This window comes from Gavialis gangeticus, unplaced genomic scaffold, assembly GCF_001723915.1.
Source record: "Gavialis gangeticus isolate Ggan-Ray unplaced genomic scaffold, GavGan_comp1, whole genome shotgun sequence".
Taxonomy (NCBI): domain Eukaryota; kingdom Metazoa; phylum Chordata; order Crocodylia; family Gavialidae; genus Gavialis; species Gavialis gangeticus.
Window position 1 is genome coordinate 7,099,013 of NW_017729011.1, and position 9,425 is coordinate 7,108,437.

The window sequence follows — 9,425 nt, forward strand, 5'->3', positions numbered from 1 at the left end:
GGACTTAAGCATTGTAATTATTTACTTTGAATTTTTTTTTTTTTTTTTTTTTTGGTCTGAGAAGCCATGTGCAAGGGTTTTTTTGAAACACATGGAGACTGGCTGTGTTTGTGCCTCATTGAATCTTGCTCAAGAAGCAGTGTTTCCAGACGCGTGTCCTGGATTGCTAGCCACTTTGGAAGTCAGTTCCTGACTACACGTTGACTTCTCAAAACTGCTTTTGGCTCCTAGCTGCTTCAACTCTCCATGCTCCTGCAGCATTGCTCACTGCCACTCAGGTCCTGCTGTTTTACCTGTGTTGTCTGGTCTGAATCACTTCCTCACCTTCGGTTAGCATAGAAGGGAGCATAGAATATCTTGGGGTGGTGGGCTAAAAGGCCCTGTGCTGTATTGTAATCAGCCAGCAGAGTTTTGGCCTGGGGGGACAGGAGGGGAGCACGCTCACCCTCCTGGTATAACTTCACCCCTACAAGGGGAGGGAACAGGGACTACAGTGGCTTAAAGGAGCATCACCTGGTCTTGTCAAAGCAGATAGATGAAGAGACCTGTACTCTGAGGAAGTGATTTGGGTTTTGGTTTTTTTTAACCCTTCTTTGCAACGAGGATAATTGCATCGCAGAGGAGGAGGAGGAAGCTTACTTAATGAACATTGATAGTGTGTTCACATTCTTGGTGAAAAGGTATTACAGGGGAACAAGGTGTTGCGATTGTCCATAAGTTATCTTTGAAAGCAGTATACAGTGAAAGGGAGGAGAGGGGGAGTGAGAGCACTTTAGATAGGGATGTAACAACTTTCAGGGGAAGAATAAATGAAGCATCAGAAGAAAAAAGTGGAAATGTAAATGCTGAAATTGTGAGCATACTGCTTATAAGGAGGCGACAGCGGAGCACTGGAGATAGGAAAGATGCGTAGGGTTTTGAATCAAAAGCAGGAAGGTTTTTAAGGTAATATTTAAAGGCAGGAAGTAATGTAGCTCATGAAAAGGAGGAAGTGAACTTCAGACCATTCTTAAAGCATGATTTGGTTCCTGACCTGCCTGCCATCAGTGGTTTACAATTAGAAAGGGAAACAAAAGAAACTGGAATTCTCCTTAGAAACCATAGATCCTTGTATGCATGAGGCTGTGAACAGACCGCACCCTTGTGACTACACAAGAAGTTTTTATGGCGGGACAAAACACAAGCACATAGGCATCCTTGCTGCATGTCATACCACAAATGCCCAAAAATGTTTGTGCAACAATACTTCTTAACAGTTTGCCCTTCTTTATCACTGGGGAAGTCTATATGGTTATGGTGCATTAACTGAATTCATTGTTTGTTGATGGGCGGCAGTGCATCCTACATCTGTGGTGCACGCATCCCTGGATTAGAGAGCCAGTCCCTGATCCTGGGGGCTCTGCATGCCGGGGATGTCTAAAATCTGTGCATGCAGCCCTCCTGGCCTGCACACATGGTTTTTAAAGGTCCCATAATCAACAGTCAGCTGATTGTCTGCCCCAGCCCTCATGGCTAGGGATAGGCATTCAAAAAGCCTGAGCCTGAATTTATTCAATCTTTGCAGATTAGTTTAACCTGGCTAGGCTAAACTGGGTTCTAACTGCACAGACATCCCCTTTGGACTGAAAAAATTCAGGCATATGCCTGCAGTGGCTCAGGCTGGAAGCCAGTGGGGGAGGGGGGGGTGTCATGCTACAGCAGCCATCCCTTCCTTTCCACAGGGCTGAGCTGAGGGGGGCATGGCCAGGCCCAGGCAGGATGCTCTGTTCCACCCCTCTCCTCTCCCAGCAGCCCAGCAGGGAATGTTTATCACCCCTGTGTTTATCAACCCATTAAAAAACAAAGCCTCTCTCCATTAGTTCAAACTCTTCTTAAACAGCTTTTCCAAGGAAGGATATTACCAGCTACCTGTTGATTAACTCCAAAAAGCCTGTCTGCCTTTGTCATCTCCTACAGTACAGACTGTAGCCAGCATGTGGTGTGCTAGCTAATGCTGAGAGGTGTAAGGCAGAAGGGTGGGGGGAATAATCCCTGTTTAGCAGGGAGAAGCCAGGCAGATGCCTGCAGTCTCTGCTGGAGCTGCAGCCAGGCAGCAGAGAGGAGGGGCCAGCCCTGCTGTGGAGCAGAGAGCCCCGCCCAGCCCAGAAAGCATGCTGGGATGCTGGGGAAGTCCGGTTTGTCTTAAACCAGCAAGGGGTCTGGGACAGACATTGCATCAGTTAAGTCTGATACTACATTCAACCAGGTTTATCTCAAACTGGTTTCAGCCATTCTCAAACTAGTTTATGTGCACTGAACAGCTTTTCTGTTACAGGTTTAAACCAGTTTCTAATAGCTTAAACCAGTTTATGTGTAATGTCTGTTCCTAGCCCATGTGTCAGAACTGTTAAAAGCTGCATGTGCAGCATCGTAGGGAGGGAGATCCTGGGGTTCTCATGCACCAGTGATATCAGAAAGTGGTATTTGTAGTTGGGTTACACGTGTTTGTTTTGTTTGTTTTTTTTAAAGTCCTAGTGCATTGGAGTGGGGTCAGCAATCAGCTGCTACTTGGGGTAGGGGTGGGGGATAGGGTGGGGGTAAGGGGAGTCAGAGCTGAAAAGCTTCCCCTCCTCCTGAGGACTTTAAACCCTGCACCCAGCAGCTCTGGCTGGGTTGCGAAGGATCAGAGGCTTCTGGCTGGGTTTAAAGTCCCCAGAATGGGAAGTCCTTTGGGTGTCCCCGTGCAAGGAGCCTTTAATACTCCATGCCCTGACCAGACCCAGGGTTGTCCCTGCTGGAGTCGCCAATCAGCTGATTGTCAGCTTACCACACAGGCACCTCCTCTTTAAACTCGCTTTGAAAGATGATGTGGACATGCCAATTTTCATCACAGGACACTGGCACCAGGACAACTGCAACATCTGTTTTTAGACTAAGAATTCTTTAGCAGTCTGCTTCCTTCTTCACCAGTGCTGCATCATCTTTAAGGGGAAAGGATGAGACCAGACATCTGGAATTTACAGAGAACCCTCAGGAGAAAAGCAGAAGAATAAACCCAGGGCCACACGTTTTTTCCTGGTGTTATGAATCATGATAGTGGAGGACAGCGCTGGAATCCTGAGAGCAGGCTCAGATTTATGTAGCAACTTCAGTACATGAGTCCCTTACACGAGGGTGGCTTGTTCCCTGAGAACGACACAGGGTGTCACCTAATTGATCTGCTCCGGGGGTACATCTCACCAAGAAACATTACAAGCATTAGCAATTATTCATCCCTAACCTCCTTCATAATCTGCTGCAAACCAAAAGTCTGTTTCTCCTGCCTCCGCTCCTTCAGGATCTTCCACTAACTTGATAACTCTTAATCTTATCTTATTTTCCAGATCATCAATTTAATTTCTCCGTGCTTTTACAGTCCTTAGTGTTCCTTGGACTGTTTGTGTCCATCAGTTATTATCTTAGTGTCTTTGGGTTTTTTCTCGGGTCCTTAGCAACCGTGAACAAAAGTTCCTAAACTTTTTTTTTTTTTTAAACATACAAGCAGTTTATAAGATGAATATTTCAGTAATGCCTATAGAATTCTTATGAGTAAGTCAATTCCTTCTTTCTTCCTGGTATAAAACATTGTCCCCATTTATGTCTCCTTCTTTCTCCACTGGAGATGAGGAGTTAAATGCGAGGTATTTAACAAGTACTTATATGTGAATTGACTATCCAAAGTATTCGAAACAACCTACTAACTTGATCCATTCCAAAAATGAGATCCAAGTAGTATGAACTACCATTAGATATTTAAATTGAACAGAAAGCAGCAACTTTCTTCTCTGCATTCACTAGCAAGCATTGTCTGTGTAACCTTCCTCCTACACTTAATTTAGGGGCAGATTCAGAACTCATCCACACTAGTATAAATTTTGTCCCTTGGTTCTGGGAAGTTACTCCAGATTTACACTGGTACAAAATGAGATCAGAATCTTTTCTTTTCTTGTGTCCTTTTCTTTCTAAATAGCTGCTTATAAAATGGTAATAATAGAGTCTGAAATGGCAGTCATCTTTTCTCCCTTCCTCCAGAAGATCACCAATAGGGGAATGGTAGGAGTCAGCTCTCCAAGGTTATTTACCTCCAAAAGTTCTGTAGTCATCTTGAAAACCAAGAAATCCAAGAAAATCTTTTCATGGGAATGAAAAATGCAAACATCCTGTTGTTTTCCATGTTGCAAATTGTGCTCTTGTCTAAGCTGATTATTTTATTTATTCCAATAATCCTCTCTTCCAGAATAAAAGAAAATTAATTGTCTATTTCCATAATGATTTGCCCTTCAGACAGAGTTGCCAGGCAAAGTGCTTAAAACCTGGGCTGAAAAGATGTCTGATTGTTTAAAATCATTGAGCTGCTATAGGAGAGGGTTTGGATTTTAATAGGCTGGTATTCAAGTAGCCCCAGAGAGCTCCATTTGCTCTGTGTTCTGTAGGATTATGAGGGTTTTTTCCCTTCTACATATTAAAAATGGGGTCATGCCTGTTGTGGTAGATAGTGTGTCTTATGCAGGATTTTGCTAGCAATATGGACTGGCTGGAATTGAAGTCCACAAAATTACACAGCATCAAATACAAAACATTTTTTAAATGAGGAACATTGTCCTTGCGCATTGTACGCGTTTGCCAGCAAGTTGGTTAGCTGTCTTAAACTGCCTGAAAATGGTTAAAGATCTGTTTCAGTGCAGCTGTGATGGGACTATGAGACTCTTATTGCATATCACACCTGGCTGTTTAGATTGCTAAATGTCACTTGATTTTATTTTTTTGTACCCAGGGAGTGTTAGTTGGTTAATACAGCAAATGCTGGATGGCTTTTTCACAATTTTGTATTTGATGATGACAGGAGGTATTGGAGAGAGAGAGAGACAGGTCAGCATGTATGTGCCTGGTGAAGAGACAATTTCATCTCTGTCTTGTTGTATTATCTTTGATCCTAGATCAAGCATGCAGGCCCATTCTGTTTACCCTGGGATTTACACCAACACAACTCCATAACATCAGTGGACTGACTCCAGATTTAGACTGGTGCATCTGAGACAAGAACCAGCCCCTTCAGTTTGCCTGCCAAACTACAACAGCCATGTTTCCCTCCTGCTTCTGCCATGAATCTAAGTTCAACACAGGACAAAATGACTTACGAGCTGAACAAACAGCTCTGCTACTAACTGGCAGACCTGGCTTCTTGTGGCTGATATGATCAATCTCCTGCCCACCACAAATGCTAAGTGCTCAAGCCTATGTTGTCCCTCACGCAGGTCATGAATGTTTTAGCTTGTATTCCAGTTGCAGTGCTGATCCTATTATGCATTCATGGCCTCTGCACAATTCGAATTGCAGTGAACTTTGGGGATTACAAAAAAGTTTCAAATCGTGAATACAGGCAAGCCCAAAGCATGATTATTGTGTGGGCAGGAGGGAAGAAGGCATGATGTGCTATACCCGGGCATCTTCCTGAGTGATGAGTGGGAGTCTTTTTGTCCCAGGTCCTTTACTGTATCAGCTTGGCATGTAGTGAGCCAATTCAGACCTGGTATAGGTGGATGCATCCCCACTTATTCAGTAGAAATACACTCGCTTATCTCCTTCCTCATCTTATCTTATTGCATGACCAGAAAGCATTAAGGACAGGTTCTTGGCAGTTCCAAGGCAGTGTTTCAACACAAGGTTAGCAAGAAATCACTAAGCAATAAATCACCAGTATCTGTTGTGTGTGTTTCCCCTTCCCTTACTGCCAAGGTGTCCCAAAAGTGCTGGAATAATCCATTACAGGAAGGAGAGGGGTAGGAGTTAATTCAGTTTCTTGATCTTTTCATAGCACTTAGTCCAGCTAGTAGTAATTGTCTTACTTGCTGGGTGCAATAGCCCCATAAGGCACCCACTGGAAACGGGCTCTGCACATAGGATCAAGGATCCAAGTGTATTTCCATCAGCCCAACAGCACAGGTGATAATCGCTTGTGTTGCCATCTAGAGTTTGGCACTGACTCCCCTTCTAGGAGGGTAAATCTCCACCCACTTTTTCCAGCATTGATTTTAGAGTGGTCTTTTAGTTTTATTTAAGAACCATAAAACTGGCAAGACAGTTCACTTATGAGACTCCTAGTAGACTTCTGTTTTGCCAAGGAGCTATTTAAAATCAGTCTCCATTGCATGTTACAATGGAATGCTCTTTCTTTCCCACTCTGAAGGCCTCAGAGGACTTCTAAGGACTCCCCTGTAGCATAAAACTGTCCAATTATGTTTATTCTGTTTCTGCTGCAGATTATGATTATTATTACTTGTTGATGATGTGCTTGGCATTTCACATGCATCCAGGAGGATATTCTCCCAGCTCTAATGAACTTGCAGTCTAGTAGCCTGTTCCTGTTCTCTTTGATTTCAGCATAAAATCTCCTATTGACTTCAGTGTTTTAGGATCAATCCCTTCATTAAATGTAGGGCAAGATTCATAATTACAGTAACCTCAGTGTAGTTCTTTTGGAGTTAATGCGGCTATACTAATTTATATTCTCTGAGAATCTGACCCATGCACACTATATTTCAGACATGCATGGAGGGGTACACCAATAAACATTTTCTTGGCCAATACCAATAGTTCATGATTAACCAACCATATTGGCTGATGCTGATCCAGTAACTGATATTTAGTAATAGTGCAAGGCATTTTAAACTACTGACATAAACCTTTTTTTTGTTTGTTTTGCATTTCTCTCTCTCTCTCTCTCTCACTCACTCACACCCCCCCCACCTTGTGCCTGCCCTCAATGTGGAAGGTATCAACTGCCTTATTCCCATGCACATTGCCCTCTTGCCTGTAGCTTCTACCCACAGCTCCGCTCCCCATGCTGCCAGGCAGGGTGGACCCTTGTATAGATAGCAGCGTCGGGTGAGTTTGGAGGTCCCTGGTGCCCCCTCCTGCTGCTTGACAGGACCTGTACTCTGCTGTGGGCTTGGGCCAGCGGTGGGGCATGGGGTCTGGACTACACTCACCAGGTTGCTCTGGTTATGCAGCCATATTTAATCGGTTACAACGACCAAGAAAAGCTGATTGCTGATAATGTCATTTCTCCTTTTATTGGTGCTGATTTGATAGCCAGCTGATATATTGGTGCACCGCTACATGCATGGGAAATAGAGAGAAATCTGAATCTAGGAGCCATGCAGGGTTTTAAGTATATCTGTTCTTTCTAGGTTGCTGCCCAAAAGTGCACTTGAATAATTGGTCTTTTAAGGGAGGATCATGACAGGATGAAATGTCCAAGGTTATGAAATGCTCTTTAAGGATCATGATAGGATCATTTGGGCATCTTCCCAATAAAGAGGGGGGAGAGAATAGGTGGCAGGCACAAAGGTTTGCAAGGTGCTGTAGGCCATCCCAGGATGTTGGCTTATGTCTCTTTCAGTCATCTGGAGCCCAGTATTTTACAGGTGTCTCTCTCTTTACCGTGAATTTTTGGTGGTACATCACTGCTGTATATGCTTTAGGCAGCTGGGACACATTACTAGTCTGTTGGAGAAATGGTAGCCCTATATGCTGACATAGCTGCCTTATGACTTTTCAAATCCTCTGGCTTAATGTCTGTTCCATACTCAGTTGACAGTTCTCATTCTTTCTAGCTCCCCTGCCATCCACATGCAGAAGACTCGTTTTTAATGCTTTGTACATGCTAAATTCTAGCTGGTATGAGAAAGATTAACCATTGCTGTGTGCTCCTAAGTACTTCCTCTTGGTCTTATGGTTAGAGCTCATGAGTCATTCTGTCCTGTACTGAACTTAGATTCATGGCAGAAGCAGGATGGAAACATGGCTGTTGTTTTGGTTGGCAAACTGAAGGGGTTGGTTCTCCTCTCAGATGCACCAGTCTAAATCTGGAGCCAGTCCACTGATATTATGGAGTTGTGCTGGTGTAAATCCCAGGGTAACAGAAGGGACCTGCTTGCTTCATCTAGGTTCAAAGATAATACAACATGAGACAGAGATGAAATTGTTTCTTCTGTTTACAGTCTTGACACCTCTTGGGCCAGGGGACCGTATTTTGCTCATGTGGAGGAGATGAAGTTCAGGGTCTAATAGATGCTTTCCATCCCTGACAACTAGGATCCTGTACATGTGTTCTGCTCTGTCTCCCTCTACACCCCACAGATGAGAAAATGATCAGGCATCTCCATAGAGAGAGACATTTGCCACTGCAGTCTTAGCAGTTCATCTTTTTGGTGAGCAATGAGACATCCCTTTCTTAAGATAGTCAGTTCTGCGTTTGTCTAAGGCCCATTCCAAGCTTGGTAGTCAGGCCAGAATATTCTTCCACTATGTACCTTCTTAATGAGCTCTTGGCAGTCCTGTGTTATAAGAATTAATAAATTCTAAGACATTATCACAAACTTCAGATGACGCAGAAAGTGACAGTGTTAGACAGTTTTTTCCCCTGGTGTGGTAATATGTATCCCCATGATTTTCATAAATTGTGTTGATTGCTTTTTTCTTTTTTTTCCTGGTTGTGGCTTTGTGTGCATGTATGCCTCACAGTTCTGATCATGAAAGGACCAACTATAGAGTTGGAGCCAGTGCAAGATATGGTAAGGGGTGTTGCTGACAGCCGGTTAAAAATCGAACTGCTCTGTATCCCAATAGCATTTGAGTGACAGCTGTTTGCCTCTCAGTACTTTGACTTTTTGAGTTTGGTGGCTTGCATATGCCCTTGATTCTGCAATCTGCTCTGGGCTGATTGACTTTGCTGGGACTCTTGAGTGGGCCTGTGGCACAGGGCTGGGACCTGCCCGTATGGCTTGCTTTACAGGTTTGTGACCACAGTCATTCTTAATGCCAAGATACTGCCTGAAGATTTTAATTTTCTTTTCTGTTCCAAAATCTAGGGCAGTGAGCTAGAATAATAATTAAAAAAATATATATCACCCTCAGACTGACCGAAAAGGCTTTCCTTTGCTTGAATCTTCACTGCATTTTAAAGCAGGTGGAAAAGTTGGAATGGCTAGGATCATGGCTTTCTGGCCTTTTTCAGGCTACTAAAGCTGGGGGTGCATGTAGAGGGGGTAGGGAATGGATTTTCTGGATGGGGGGAAAAAACCTGTAATGTTTCAAACTCTTCCCCGTTCTTCCCCCAAAATGTGCTTTTTAAGGAATTACAAATGCATGTTGGCATAGAAACTACAGACTCTGATTGAAGCATGCAAATGTAAAAGGAGCTTTTCTGTGTGAACCACATAGACTGAGCCTCAGAAAAAGCTGGGTAAAAATCTTTATCAAGGCACAGAGTTGTCCAGATGTTGGTGGAATTAAAATGGCACTAGATATTTAGGTTTTTTAATTTGCGCTTAAAATTTGAAAAAGCCCTAATGTAGGAAATACAACTACATTACCATTGGTCTTTTCTCCACCCCCCCCCCCCC

At 43.6% G+C, this 9,425-nt stretch overlaps 1 protein-coding gene across 3 annotated transcripts in view; it reads left to right on the top strand.

Moving 5' to 3' along the window:
* The window catches only part of EHMT1 (euchromatic histone lysine methyltransferase 1), a 187,024-nt gene that overhangs the window by 56,876 nt on the left and 120,723 nt on the right, over positions 1-9,425 (top strand). The window lies entirely within an intron of this gene.